Consider the following 15,137-nt stretch of genomic DNA (forward strand, 5'->3'; position numbering starts at 1 on the left):
GTCACCATAATTATAGAAAAGGAAATTTTAAAAAAAAGGGCAATTGTGGTACTTGAATCTACATAATATGATTTTTAGTACAAGACAAATACACTGTTGATGTTGGTGACTTACTACGAATACTCACATTGCATGTGGTTGACCCAAATGGCACAATTTCAGATTCTGACTGAAATGTACTAAGCTGTGTGTTTCTGACCCATCAGTATAGTTTACAATTGCTAAAAATACCCATGCACTGCACAGATGGTAGAGATCAGTTAGTCCAAAAGAGTCACAAAGGAACAAGTTTTAATGATAATTTGGGATTTTTTTGCTTGCACGTTCCAATGGTCTTTTAAGGTGACTATGACAGAAGAATTAAGAGAAAAAAGGGCCAGCAATCTTTGTGTGGAAGGTAACAATACTGTAGTCAGGGCACTTGTCAATCTGTGCCTGAACTTCAACACAGCTTTTCTCAGGATAGCATCCTGTCTGAGTCTTACCTCTACACAGCACCTCCTCAGAATGAGCACAGACACTGGCAATGTCAGGTAGATTACTTCTGTTTCTGTGAGAGGGATGGAAATACATACTGAATGTGGTGTCCCTAGCATAACAAGGTAAGGTGGTCTCTTCCTTGCAACTCTAGTTTCCTCCTACTTGCACATCTAATGGTCTGGACTATGCTTTAACCTGGACATCTGGTGAAGACTCCGATACCCAGGCTAGCCGGGTCAAATCCAGGCATCTGTTGGGTCTGACTTTAGGGTTGTTTCTGGAGCTGGAAGGATGCAGAATAGTGATGACTCTGGCACAAGCCTTCTTTATAAAGCACAATAGAGATAATAATCAGAACAATTATGCAAAACTCACTAAAACTTTCAGGAATTTACAAGTAGGTACTGGTAAATATTCAGCAGCAATTGGTGGGATTGCAAGTACAAGTCCCTTTTTAATCCAAACAAAGCAGAGAACAAACATCAAGAGACCATGAGAAAAGTGGTTACACTGATATAAAAAAGTGCAGCTGAAGCAAGAAGTGGTTGCTGAATGTTAGCAAATACAAACAGTGTGGTAAGGAAGATCTATAAAAATAAGTACAAACAAGCCAAAGGATAAATGGGGGAATAAAACTTCACTCTCAAACTGTAGATAACTCTTTACTAACATCAGAAGGTACTTCCAGTATCTTCTTATTGAATTGTAACCAGAGAAAAAGCTGTTTGAGAAACACTGAAAAACACTGCATGCATGTTTATACTGCTTTTATGAAGTCCTTTTCCTCGGCAGTTATCCGTCCATCTGTTTCCATTTTAGCTTTATAGTTATATTTGACTCACAGAAGGTCAAAAAGAAAGGGCACTTTCTGGTTGTTGACAGACAGTGTTTGTAATGCTCTAAGGGAGTGTCTCTGCAGGTACCTGCCCTCCATGCCTGACTGGGCATGAGGGAGAAACACAGCTTTATCCTCATCCTACCTACCATCTCCTTCAGAGCTGAGAAGCTGACTCCTGCCTTTGACCAGCCCACTGTATCAACACCCATTGCCTCCTGCTAGCTCTTTAAACACACGCCTCTATGCTCTGTCCCATGCTGTCCCCAACACCCAGGAGAAGCTCTCCGTAAACATCTGCAGAGCTGCCTCATAATCTTTCTTCAGTCCTCCCTTAAAACTCTCCTTTTGCCACATTGCCTCCCTGAGTTTGCATGAGACCCACTAGATTGACAAATATTTGTTTCATCACTTCCTTAGGCTTGTTCTTCTCTCTGCTTTTCTGCCTATCTATTGCATCTTTTCCTAACTTTAAACTGTAAGTTCTGGGGGGCAGGACTGTCTTCTCATGTGCTATATAAACAAGGCCTTGTACAAAGACTGCCATTCCTGGCATGGACACCTCTCAACTCTCCAGTGCAACACAAATCAGCTGTGGCAGTTGTTAATATATTAGATTCAGTTTTTGCTGGTTTTAGATCTACCCCTAGAAACATCCTTATGATCAGGACCAAAGTCTTAACAAGGGCTACTGAGGTCCAGAGACAAGAGATGAACAATGGTTTGATGTACCTGCAACAGCCTGGACAGTGCAGGAGACATGTCTGTCTTGCACAAAATCCTGCTCTTATCACCTTCATACCCAGCTTCGGGGTTAATGAATTTAGTGTCAAACCCATGCCATGCATCCCTGCAGGCAGGCCATCACCTGAGAAGCAGCAGCTAAGGACTAGACCCTACAAATGGCATTCAGGCTCCTAATTCCTATTTAAGTGACCAATATATTCCAATTCCAATAGGAGAGGAGGCTTCCAAATTTGAGTTATTTTTAAAAACCTGATACTCCCTGGTCACTCAGGCATAGTACAGACAGTAAGTTGAGCATTTGTATCACTTGCATTAATGGATGATATACAGCTTTCCTAAAAGACCAAGAAACTTCATAGTTCCATTACAGCCCTTGTGCTAAAAGGGTACACTTCCGCTTCTTCTCAGGGGTGCATGAGAAGATGTCTCTGGAAGAAATCAAAACATTGGCTGTGGTTGCCTCACCAATTCTTCTTCAACACAGTTTTGCATTCAGAAAAGCATTTGAGTCATAAAAGTCAATAGTTACAGAAACTGTGGTGCCTTGTGGGAAGGAGGCAACAGCAAAACAGAACTGTGGGTGAGGGGGGGTGGGTGGGAGGTAGGAGCAGGATGTGATCACTGGGGAATGGACTCTCTCAGTCCTCACTAAGCACTGTGCAGGTTTTGGTGGATGGACTGTGAGTCTGTCAACATCACAGGCTCTAATCTTATTGTTCACCCTGCTTACCAGATCCTGCACACTAATACAATACAACTGTCCTTAGATAAAACACACACAGATGAGTGGCTTTGTTAAAAAGAAAAAGGTCCAGCTGGGGTAGTTTCCTTCTGAGTTGTGGCAGTGGCGGCAAACAGCTTCAGACATTTTTAATATGAAAAATTGTGAATCTCTACCCTAGCAATCCATCTAGGAACAAGTACATAACCAGTCCATGAAACTACTCAGTTAAAATATATCAGCCATGTTTATTGATCTGCCTGATCAGGTCACTGGGAATCGCTTGAGAGGCACTGTGTGCACTGCTGTGGCTGTCGGCAGCGCCTGCAGCCCAGCCCTGCCAAGTACAAAGCTCGAGGGGGGCAGATTTCCCAGGTAAAAACAAAGACATTCCAGATTACCAGACCCCCCGCAGTGCTAATATTCTTTCTTTTTACATGCACAAACTCACCACTGAAACCTGACCCTTGAAATGTTACTATTTATTAGTACCTGAGGGGCTTGGTGTTAAGCAAATAGAACTAAGATAGTACTTGAGAGTGCCTGGTCCCTGCTAATATTTTTCTGTATTGGCTTAAACTTTGTGAGCATATCAGCTGCTTTCCCTTCAGGCTAAACATAAAAAAGCCACCAGCTCATCTGGAATGGGAGGGACCTCTGCGCCTACCAAAGTCACAGTGGGGCTGGAGTGGGAATGCCCAGGGGGATGACGATGCGAGATGACAGGGCAGAAGATAACCTCAGTTGTACCTCTGTGTACCTACAAGGAATGCAGCAAGAAAGGTCACAGAAGTCCTGGCAAGACAGGAAAGGCATGAAGACCATAGGAAAAGACCCCGATCCTTAAAAACAGCTGAGTAAGCAAGGTTTCCTGACTGAGTGTGTCAGGGTCATGGGTGCACTAATAGCCTCACTGGCCCTGCCCAGCCTCACCAGGGATCAAACCTCTACCCATGGGCCCCATTTTGGCACAGTCCTTTAGACCTCCATCTGAGCTGTGATGCTGGGGTGCTGCTCTCCAATGCCACCATAGCTATGCCCAGCCACAGACTCCCTTGATCCTGGCCTGTGGACTGACTTTCTGGCTTGACCTTGGACCCACCTCACCACCACAGAGGTGCCCAATGATCTGGTCTCTTGGTTGAACCGATCTGTCCCCAGCTGCCCTGCTGCCTGTGTGGGGTGAAGCCCTGCCCTGCCTGTCCCCCTGGTGAGCCCCTGCACCCCCTGGCCCCCGGGGGGTGTTGGCCCAGGCAGCACCCTGGCGAAGTCCTGGCCAGAAGCATGGGACTCCAACTCCCGTGCTTGATTGCAGCTGTGCTCAGGGAAGCGTTGCTGGGTAGGATCTTTGTAAACAGGGACCTCTTGCATCTGCACATGTCTGGTTTTGCCAGTAATTTCTCAGACAATGCACAGGACTCTGAATCTTGTGTAATTCAGGGTCGAGAAAGCAAGGCAGAGCCCGTGGCTCTGGTTTCACCGAGGTGCTGTATGTGCATGCTGACAAGAACGTGAGAAGTGGCTGTTTCGATGGGAGTCCTTATTCTTTGTCTCACAATGCCCTTGCTTTGTACAGGCTCTCTGCCCAAAGGGATTTTCTCTTTTGCAATCTGATCCTTAGCTAGTAGCTTGGCACTGAAACCTCTCCATCACACAGCACAGGAGTACTAGGCACCAGCACAATGAAGCTTTGTTATTGGTCTGTCCTCACTGAAGAAATGGAGACCCCCAGCTCTTCTGCTAATGTGGCTAATAGCTGGTTAACAGCCCCTGACATAATGAAGTGGCTCCTGTTGCTCAGTATGGCCTTGCAGAGTATGAAACGCAGGCAGTGGCCAATCTTGAGGCTGGTCCCTCACCGCCTCCTTTCACAGTTTAGTTAAATTGACAAGAAGTCCTACCTCCTTTTCTTCACATTTTCCTATGGGAGTTCATGACATTTTGCCAAACTGGTAATTTTTTGTATTACTTTGTAGAAAAAGGTAGGGACTTTTTGGCAAATCAGCTCCTCTTTTTCTTTTTTTCCAGTTGGAAGTGACCTTTAGATTTTCATGTTCATTACAAACTCCCACAGCACTGAGGGTCTTCTCAGAGGGATTTGCTGGTGCTGATAATTATAGGTGCCAATTGCATTGGTTCCCTGATGTCTTCCCCTACTACTTTATGTTTAGTAAATGAACTTTTTAAAAATCATGTTAGGGGTGTTTTTAAAAGCTCCTTGGAGGTGGGAAAAAAGAATGGGTCAGCAGTAAGGAGAAGTGGTGGAAATGACAATGCTTGTCCGTTATACGCCATATAATTCTCAGATACAAACCAGAAGATGTTAACAGCTGTCCCCAGTATACTTGGAGCCAAAGAAGTTGAGAGGAGGAGGGACAGGCAGGTAGAAGGTGAAAGAGATGGTCAGAGCTGTTCAGTCAATCCATAATAGAAGAGAAAAAGAGGGATGTTACCCCTTCATTGCTGACATCTAGAGCATTTCATACCCTCTAACATGGTGGGTACAAGGGTGAGGAAGCCTGCTTGGACTCTGAGCTGCTGCTGGGCAATTCTCGGTAATTATTTAGTGTAGTGTGTGATCTGGATTAAGGCATCCAGACAGAGATTGGTATGGCGCATTGTGTCAGAAGGCCTTTTAAACAAATCAGTTGAAATATCTTGGAACTGGTTTCTGCAATTTTTGTCAGGGCAAATGACCATAACTCTAAGTGGGAATTTTGCTTACTGCCTTAGGCCGAGTTTTGAAAGGTATTTAGGTGCTGAAAGATAGAGTTAGATTTCCACTAAGACTTTCAGAAATATTGTCTGCTTCATAAAATCTTATCTGGCACATGTCTGATTTGTTTGGTACTTAAGTGTCTCAGAAATTTGGAACTGTGAGGGTAATAAATACAGAAAAATAATGGGAGTTCAGATTAAAAAAAAGCAACATTGTTTTTTACAGTATCAGGATTGGCATGCTATTAAACTATTATTACAACAAAGTCAGGATCTCTTACAAGGTTCATGGAACTAAAAGGTAGAAACAAAAAATAGCCACCAGGAAAATGAAGAGAATGAAGAAGATGCAGAAAGTCTACTTTATAAAGCCCCTGTCATGCAGATTCAGATGATTTACTTTTGGCTGCTTTTTTTTTTTTTTTTTAAACCTTTTCTCTAGAGAATTATTAGATGAACGTAGAATTCTAAATTGAGTATATAGATCTTTCTACACACTTGCAGAATAAGAGATCTGAAATAACATAACCACTGTTCTTAAAACTCGTAAGGACAGCCACTTGTTCAGGAAGGTTAAATGTATCCTGCAATGCTGAGCAAATCAAACAGCACAAAGAGGGGTTTCAGGAGATTGTAGTGTGTCCTAATCATGAGTATGAGCCTCCAGTTTCTTCGTTTGGTTTTTTCTTTTTTTTTTCCAAGGGTGAGAAATAGAATAGTTCTTGAATATGTAGATCAGTATAATTTAATTAGCTTTTATGACCAGGACTCCTCAGAGATAACCATAAAAGTCAATTAGACTGTATTAAAATGCAGCCATTTCCCTGAAGCTTCTGTGAAACTTCCCTTACTTATTCAGGAAAATGGTAAAAATCTAGATATCTGATCTAATGAAAAGAATAGGCATGTAGAAAGAATGCTGCTGTCTTTTTTAATAGATTTCCTTGTGCACTTTCCGAGTGCCTGAAATGTGTTGTAATGTACAGGTCATACCTTGAGTCTACACATTTATATGCTGTACTGGCCAGCCAGTGTTACGGTATGATCTCACTGTCCATTTAAAATTGGATTTGAAGAAAATGGTTAGCAAAGTGTAGTGCCTCAGGGCAAAAGCTGATTATCTGCAGGAATCAGGAAAGGACTGTGTCCCAGCTGTACTCCCCCTCCTAACTCCAGATGTTACACACACAGAGCTGGCTGAGCACACAGCAAGACGTGCAAATACCTAACCATGCAGCCAGACAATCACATCTTCATTGATGCCTTCTTTCCTCACCCTTGCCTCTCTGTACTGTAATCAGATCTTCTTCTACGCTATGTTTAAGAGCAGCTCTGAGGCGACACTTGGTGACTATCCAGCATTTGCCTGCTTGGTCTGTCTCCACCTACCCTACCACACAGCCATGGTTAGTCCATGCACGATGGCTCTCTGCCTTGAGACAAGGTTGCCTGTTACTCCTGTGGGCTTGGTCTCCAATGCATCCTGAACTTCAGGAAGTGGAAGCTTTTGAGGGCAGGAATCACAATTACATTTTTGGTATCTCTAATGAACATTACAGACATATATGACTATATTACAGAATATTCAACATTTAATTTTTAGGTTTGCTCTTCTTCTTCTGAACAACATGTTCTGGCCATTACAAAGAGCAAGATCCTACTTTTAATTTGCCTTATCACAAGTACACACTCTCTTAAATATTACTGTGCCTATTAATGCCAGGAATGGCTTATATTATTCCTGCAGGTATGGATTACCCAGAGCAGAGGTGGGGAGGGGTCAGCAGCCTAAAGGTATAGTATCTTGCTCACCAACAGTTTGGTCCTGAGAGAAGGAGTGGCAGAGCAGCTGGGCAGCTTCCCCATCACCGCCACATGCATCTGGCCCTGAATTCCAGCAGAGCCTTATTTATTTCAATTAGCTCACTAGACCTTTTAAGTCTGCATGCTTATCTCAAAAATAAATATTTGCTGTACAGCACGTCATGCTGCCCGGTATTATGTTCTCTGCGTAAAGAAAGTCCTTGCAAAACATACCACAAAGAGCTTGTAAATTTATTGTGAGAATCTTCATTCTGGCTTTACCTGACTTTATAGGATTAAAGTCTCAGAGTTGTCATATTAGTGTGACATTTCTGTGAAAATTATTGCATACAATAATGTACTCAAGTTCTAGAGGAGAGAGACAAGTGTGAAGCAAACAGAACTCATATCAAACTTGCAGCAGATAAGAACAAGCATTGTCTTGAAATCTCAAGTTCTTCTCTTCTTTTTTATGGCATAAGGAGAAATATTTGAGAGTTAGCAACCGTGGCACTGAGGTGATGTCCCTTGCATCAATGTAGTTAATCTGTCAGCATTTCCATCAGCAAACCTGTTTTTCAGACCTGTTAACTGTGGTCTGAAAATCAATTCCAGACTTAATCACGGACAAAGGGGTGTATTCCACTGTTCTGCATGCCGGCGATACACATATATAATTGGGAGAATAGATTCCAAGGTCTCAGACCATGAGGAATTTTATGCTTACAATATTTATGACAGAATATCACCATTGTGCTACAAAGTACAGAAAACTAGACAGAAAAGGTGATTCAAATGCAAAATAGTTTGATCTTCTGATGAAAATTCTTTGGCCTTTGGCCTTATCATACAATACAAGGCATGTAAAAATTGTGCTGGAATTTCCCTCTTGTCATATCTCATTGCTTAATTATTAAACATGTTTGGTATGGTACAGTTGGACTATAATAAAGTCTGTCATTACCTGAGCAAACAAAACTCCTTGTGCTATTGTCCTGCTAGATAGTCAATACCCGATAAGGGCCAGGGCTGCAGCTCCTGGCTGAAGCCGGGCCACATGGCTCTGTAGTGTGAAACAGTATAATCCTGGGGTCACGCTGGCACTCAGAGAGCAACCAGGCACTGCATTTTCAACTCTTTATTTTTTCTTCATGAAGGAACAAATTCTACACCCTTCTCTCCAGCTGGATGGACCACGGGGAGAGGACAGAACTGTGACCCTTTGGCACTGGCAAATGCCAAAGCCTTTGGGTCAAGGGGTCAAGATAAAACTGCCAGTGGCATCAGGTCAGGGCACCAAAATGACAGAGGTTTCTACACTTTTCAGTACATGTATGAGAGTATGAGAGGCAGATGGAAGAGCACAATTTAGAGAACATAGTGCAGCGGCAGAGAAAGGACACCCTTCCTCCTCTGCCCCTGCTAGCCCAAGGCCAGTTTCTCAGGATGGACCTGAGAAAGATCTGTCTAGTCATACATATGAAGCACTGCTGCACCTGTTGATTTTTAGGCTTTCCACTTAAATATAAACAACAACCCAAAACCCAGCATTAGTGAGACAGATTATGACAAAAATTTTCATCTTTGTAACCTTCAATGCAAAGCAGTGGGTTTAGCACCAGTGCAGCCCTTGGCAGACACAGCCTCCTCCAGTTTTACCATCACCACTGGCTTTGGGTACGCTTACTTTTTGGTCCTCAATTTGAATTGTTTGCCTGTTTTTCCAGATACAGTTCGTGAGGTGCCACCTTTCCACTGATGCTCATTGAAATGGCACCAGCTCCCAGTCGTTAATATCAGGCACAGTGCAGTGTCTCCACTTAGGCACTCAAAAACTGAGATGTGATACTTCCATGTTAATGGCTTTTCACTCCATCGGTTTTATTATAATTTTCCGCGCAGATGTGAAATAGTCCCTTGAGTTAGAAAGGGAGCGAAAGAGGTGTGAGGCTCAAATACTGATGAGCGATACACATTCTCTGTCCACTGCCTTAGTCCCACTCCCAAGGCCTGACAGCCTTGCGTAGCCCAGTGCAGGGCCAGGCAGTGATACTGGCAGCGGCTCTGAAGCAGCACAAGAAGACACTATGTGTAGTGACCTCAGTCCCTTGCAGCAAGGTGCCTTCAGCTGCAGGGATAACAAACCTGCGTGAGCTCTGCTGTGATGCAGGCAAGGGCTTGACTTGGGGACATGCTGAGCTCCTGGCAGCATGACTGAGCTATTTATTGAATGCAGGGTCTGCCTAAGCAGAAAATTGTAGTTGGGGGCTGCCTGAGAATATCTGTGGGGTGCTTAGTTTGAGTTTTGCTCCTCCAGATCTGCACGTGCATGGGCTCAGCTCAAGACAGGGTGAGCCTGAGGAGCCAGGAGGGGCAGCCCAGGAAGGGCAGCAAAGTGTGCTGGTGCTGCAGGCACTTCTGTGGATGTGATGCTGCTAATTTATCTTCATCTGCGGTTTGTGCTACATGCCAGCCTGCAAACTGGAGCAGCTGAGATGCAGGCAGACCCTCAGCAGCTACGCCAGCTGATGCTGGCGGCTGGGAATGGTGACTGCTCTGGTGCCACAGCCGGGCCTGTCACACTGGCAGGGGGTCCTGCTCCCTGCTCCCATCTCTGTCCCCTCAGGGCTACTCCTGCTCCTCGATGTCACCGCAGGCCCCTGGGGCTGCTGTCAGCTGCAGTCAGCACAGAGTGAGTCTCCCTCCCCGCTGCCTCAGCTCCGAGCACCGCAGTGCAGGCACGGGTCTGTTCCTCACCACCTCTGCTGCAGAGGTGGCAAATTTTGGCAGAGGAGGCAAATTTTGGCAGAGGCAAAGGCAGAGAGCTGGAGTGGGCTCTTATGGTCAGGGCCTTTTTTGACAGGGGTACAGTTTTTCCAAGGCAGTCAAAAACCTTATACAGGTCTTCTACAGTTTACATCTCATCGCTAGTACACGTCGTGCACGGCAGTGCTGTAGCTTTATAGCCACATAATCTAGCTATATTTTCTAAAAAAAATAGACTAAGGCTATTTAAAAAAAAATCTTAGAAGGTAACTTTTTTGAAGCCAACTAACTCAGCACTTGCAAACCTAACTATAAAAAGAGCTTTATGCTGAACCATCCCACCCTAGAAAGCTTTTTAGGCCATCCCACCATACAAAGCTTTTCAATGAATTGGAAATGATTTATCTTTAATGTCTTGACCTCAGGGCTCAAAGGGGGGTCTGGCAACAGCCCTGTACAAAAGCCCTGGTGGGAAACATTTAATTTCCCAAGATGTTGCTCTTACAGTATACATGAAGAGGAATTGCTTCAGACAGCGCAAGGTGAGTTTTACAGATCACAAAACTCTGCCAAAGTAGGGGTGAAATACAAATAAATAAGTAAATAAATGTGTCCTCTCTCTCCTTTATCATGCACAAGCTGGAAGGTAGTATGGACAAAAATAAAGGTCCTACATGAAAATGCTGATGCAAAAGCCTAGTTGAGGAGCTCCTGTAATTTTATTACAGAACCTCTTGTCCAAATAGCAGAGGTCTGCATAAGGCCTGGCTATGTTTGGTGTGTAGAGCAGCCCTCTGTTTGCAGGGGGAGGAGAGGCTGTAATCTGTATCACCTGGAGTGGGAGCACACACGCTGCTGCAGTCCGCTGCCCAACACACTCCCCTGCCTCCTTGTGCAAATGCATTATCTCTTGGATTCATGTGTGACCTCTCAAGATATTCTGTCTTTACCACTTAGGCTTTCCCTGTCCCTATCTCAGGAGGGAACCAGGAGTTTTCCCCATTGTGAATTAAATTAATGAGAAAAGAATCTAGGGAAAATTGGCTATTCTTTGGCTGATTACCTTTAGTTATCCTACTAGCCATGTTGGGGTTCAGCATTACTGAAAGAATGAACAATAATCTAATTAATATGCTTACTGTACTAGAATAGAATCTAAAGACGTATTTAGCTTGTCGCAGCATGCACTTTTAAATTTTTTACTCGGCACTAACATTAAAACAGCCAGACTTTCAGCCGTGCAAACTGTGGATAATGAATTTCTTTCATCCCAAACAATTTACTCCCCTGTGTATTAAAACACTTAACCAGATCAGTTGTATTTGTACCAATGCATGCTCTGACGTGCAGAGCAGTGGAAAAAATGAGCAATCAGTGCGTAGTAATGATTATTTTCTTGGTAAAAGCTTTTTCTAAAAATGATAGAAATAAAGTCACATATTTCTCTGTCAGAAGTGAGCGCTGTTTACACAACCAACATGAATAATGAAAACAAGTATATTCCCTCCTGCCCTTGCTCTTTTTGGATACTATCCAGCATTGACTGAAGTCAGGGAGAGCTCTACTGTTGACTTCTCTGGAGCAAGAGGGGATCTGCTGCCTGCAGTCGGCATTCCCCTCTGGAAATGCCATGCAGATGGAAAAGTCCCACGCAGAAGGCAGAGCTCATCGCACTCAGGGTTAAATGGATCACCCTCTGGGCCTCAAAATGAGGTCAAAGTTGGGAGCGAGAGGAAAAAAGATGAGTTTAAAATAAAGGTTTGCATGCTTTTTTCCCTGCCATTCTAGTTTCTGAGGCATTTAGCTGTATTTGGTTGTATTTTTAGGCTCCGTTCCAGGAGCAGATTGAAGAACTAAAAACTTTGTGAAATGAAAGTTAGGATTTCTGCATGATCACTTCACTTCAAAAACTAATTTTCTGAAAGAAATATCCCACCCTGCAACACTTGTTAAAATACAAATATTTTGTACAAATGCAATTTTAAGCTAGCCACATGAATCAGGTCTCAAGAATATAATTCTCTACTTTTAAAATTTGATAGGACAGCACAGAAATGATGCCGCAAGGAGCCCATCCTTTCATCATGTGTGTTTTGGGGTTTATTTCCATGTTCTTTTACAAACTTGCGTGGGATTAGGGTTTTCAGTTACAATACACATGAACGTTTTTCAAAGCAACTCACAGCAACACAATTAATCATTCCAGTAAAATGGAATTTAGGGAGAAGATTTCTGTGCTTCAGAGAACCGAAAAGGACCAGGGTTTGGCCTGCGGGGGTGGGATTCACCCTGAGCAAGGGGTGACGTGGACTTGAAACAGGCCCAGTTCATCAGCTATTGACTTTAGTGGCAGCACTGCCTGAGCAAATAAGAGCTCACACGAACTTTTCATTTGTGCCTCCGTAAGGGAAGAGATTTGACTTTGGCCGCCAGCCTCTTCAGCCTGTTTGGCTCTCTGGGGTGGTTCCTCTAGATTTCAAAGCATATCAGCTGGGGCTATTCATGCAGTTGTAAAAATAATGCGGATTAATGAGAGTTACTCCCCACTAGGTGACCCCTGGAAAACCTACTCTGCAGTCACTGAACGGCAAGAATTTTTATTCCGTTTTGGCTGGAGAGAGATTAAATCGTTAGACTTTTTCCCATCATCAGCATCTTCGTTGTGGAAACACGCCGGTCAATTTTTACTGTGGTTCAGCAAGGCTGTCCTCAGCGCTGCACATTTCCTGCTCAGCATCCACCTTCCTTGCTTTTAAAATTCATTATGGGTTATCTGCTGCAAAAGAGAATACCGAGCCTGTATGTCTCGACCACCCAGATCTATACCCTCCTATTGTCAGATCTATACACTTCTGCTGTAATAAAAGTGCTGGAGAGCAGAGCACATGAGAAAGTGCTCCTAAGGAGCTCACTGAATCTTAGTCTTTGCTTTATACCCTGTTTAGCAACGTTTCTTCTGAAGCTGTGCACATATCTGTGCAGCTGTATATTTTCAGCATATGTCACTGCAAAATGAATTATTCAGGATTGTTAGATTACTTATAAATGACACCAATCAATTAACACCACAGCCGGCAGTCTTTGGGGCTTTTGTCAGAGGCCAGGATGGTAAAGCTCTCAACTCCACATTTCCCAGTATGACGGATTATGGTAATGACATCTTATTTTTATTGAATTTTTAATTGATGAGTAATATCTCTGGACTCACTGTGCTAACATTAGGTCTAGGGAGAACTAATCTCTTGAAGGAGAACATGATACAAGCAGAGCTGCCCTTCCCCAAACAAAAACCCCATTTGAATGTGGCACCAAGCAATCACAGGAGTTTGCTGCTCACAGTTGTCAGAGCATTTCACAAGCCTCTGTGCTGAAGATTTGTGCCTTTTCCTTACACAGGGCTGCCCAGGCCTTTGAGGAGACCATGCATTAACATGCACTTCACTGCTGTCCTGTAATAAGGTGAAAAAAGTAGGGTGGCTCCAGGTCATCTGAAACAAAGCAAGCAGCAGCCTGTATTGATCCCTAGGCCGAAGATGCCACATTTCTGTTTGCAGGCTGGAAAAGCCTCAGGTCTCCCTCCTCTGCAGCACTGACATTTCCAGCATTTCTGCTCATGCTACCAGCAAGGCCACCAGATAGCAGGTTCTGCAACCCTCTCACAAAGGAACAAATCCTACTAGGGGCAACAAAGCCACAGAGTCATGAAATTAAATATTCATCTCCCTTTCTTGATTGAAGGACAAAAACTGGGGTCCCCTCCTCCTTCCAAAATGCCCAGCCCCCAGGCAGATTGTGCTGGTGCGTGCTCATGGTGTTGTGCACGGGGTGAGACACGCAGAGAGCTGTGCTTCAATACCAGCAAAGAATAACACAGCTGATCCAGTGTCTTCCATGTTGTATTAAGTAGTAAAGCTGCATGATGACAGATAAACACTATTATCATGCATTAAACATGTGTGGTTTAAGGACAGAGAGTAGTCCAAAACTAAGTTTTTCAATACAGGTTGAACATGTCATTTAACTGCTTGAGAGTATTTTTAAATCTTCCTTGTAGCCCCATGAACTAAAATCAGGCTGTTCAGAGTCCAGCTAAATTCACTTCATAAAGTCACCAGGAATAGTTTAAAAACATATGCATTGTATGCTGACACAGATTGATTCATTAAGGGTGATGGTAGAGTCTGAATTGGAAGGTGCAGTGAAGATGATGATAAATTTTAATGTGGCCGGTGTCTACTGTTCAGCAGATATGAAATTGGAAATCAATGATGGCTATTAAATACAAATGGATGCTACCTTTACGTTTGAAGCAGTCTTCCATTCCCAATCTTTCAGTGTGCCAGGGGAATGCTGGCATGAAGGAAGAAAGCCCAGCCTTGCCACAGTCTGCCAGTGCTGCTCTCTGTACTCTCTGTTTATGTCTGGGGTACATCTCACCCTCTGTGAAACAGGTCCACAGCAAATGCTCCCAACTCCCCCCATGCTAGATGTGGTGCTAGCAGCTATACTTTAAGTCTAAGTCTTGGTTTCTGTGTCTGGGAGTCACATGATTGCATCTGAACATAAGCTCATACATATTTCTAGACCTCATGGTCAGAAGGAGAATCTTTGAAGGGTGATGAATGTCTAACAGATCCAAGGATGCTTGAGACTGCTGATACCTGGAAGACTAGCCCAAGGCAAATTACGAGTACAAACCCTAAAAGCCAAGAGTGACTACACCCCAGCTGGAAGGTGTTGCTGGAGGAGTGTGACATCTTAGCCCACCCCAGGCGCAGGAAAATGCTGTTGGATGTCCCCCTGGCTTCTAGCATGGTGCCAGCAGTGGCTGGAAGGCAAGTGTCTGCCTGTCGGAGAAGCAAGCTCCCCTGTCAACGCTGCTTCACGTAGCGGTGGAGACAAGGCATGTCCTTGGGGGAGCAGAGAAAGCCTCAGGGAGCTCTCTGTTATATTTTGCCTAGGGCATCAGTTTGCCATAATACAGCTGTGTTTTCATATAATGCAGAGACAAGGTGTTTTAGCCTCCTGAGTAGTGTCTGTTGCCTTGCTTTCTATCAGCCCTCTTTT

The 15,137-nt window shown here is 43.9% G+C and overlaps 1 long non-coding RNA gene across 3 annotated transcripts in view; it reads left to right on the forward strand.

Annotated features, from left to right (window-relative positions):
• The window catches only part of LOC141924577 (uncharacterized), a 47,319-nt gene that overhangs the window by 12,134 nt on the left and 20,048 nt on the right, over positions 1-15,137 (forward strand). The window lies entirely within an intron of this gene.

Source organism: Strix aluco, chromosome 5 (assembly GCF_031877795.1).
Source record: "Strix aluco isolate bStrAlu1 chromosome 5, bStrAlu1.hap1, whole genome shotgun sequence".
In the NCBI taxonomy this organism is placed as follows: domain Eukaryota; kingdom Metazoa; phylum Chordata; class Aves; order Strigiformes; family Strigidae; genus Strix; species Strix aluco.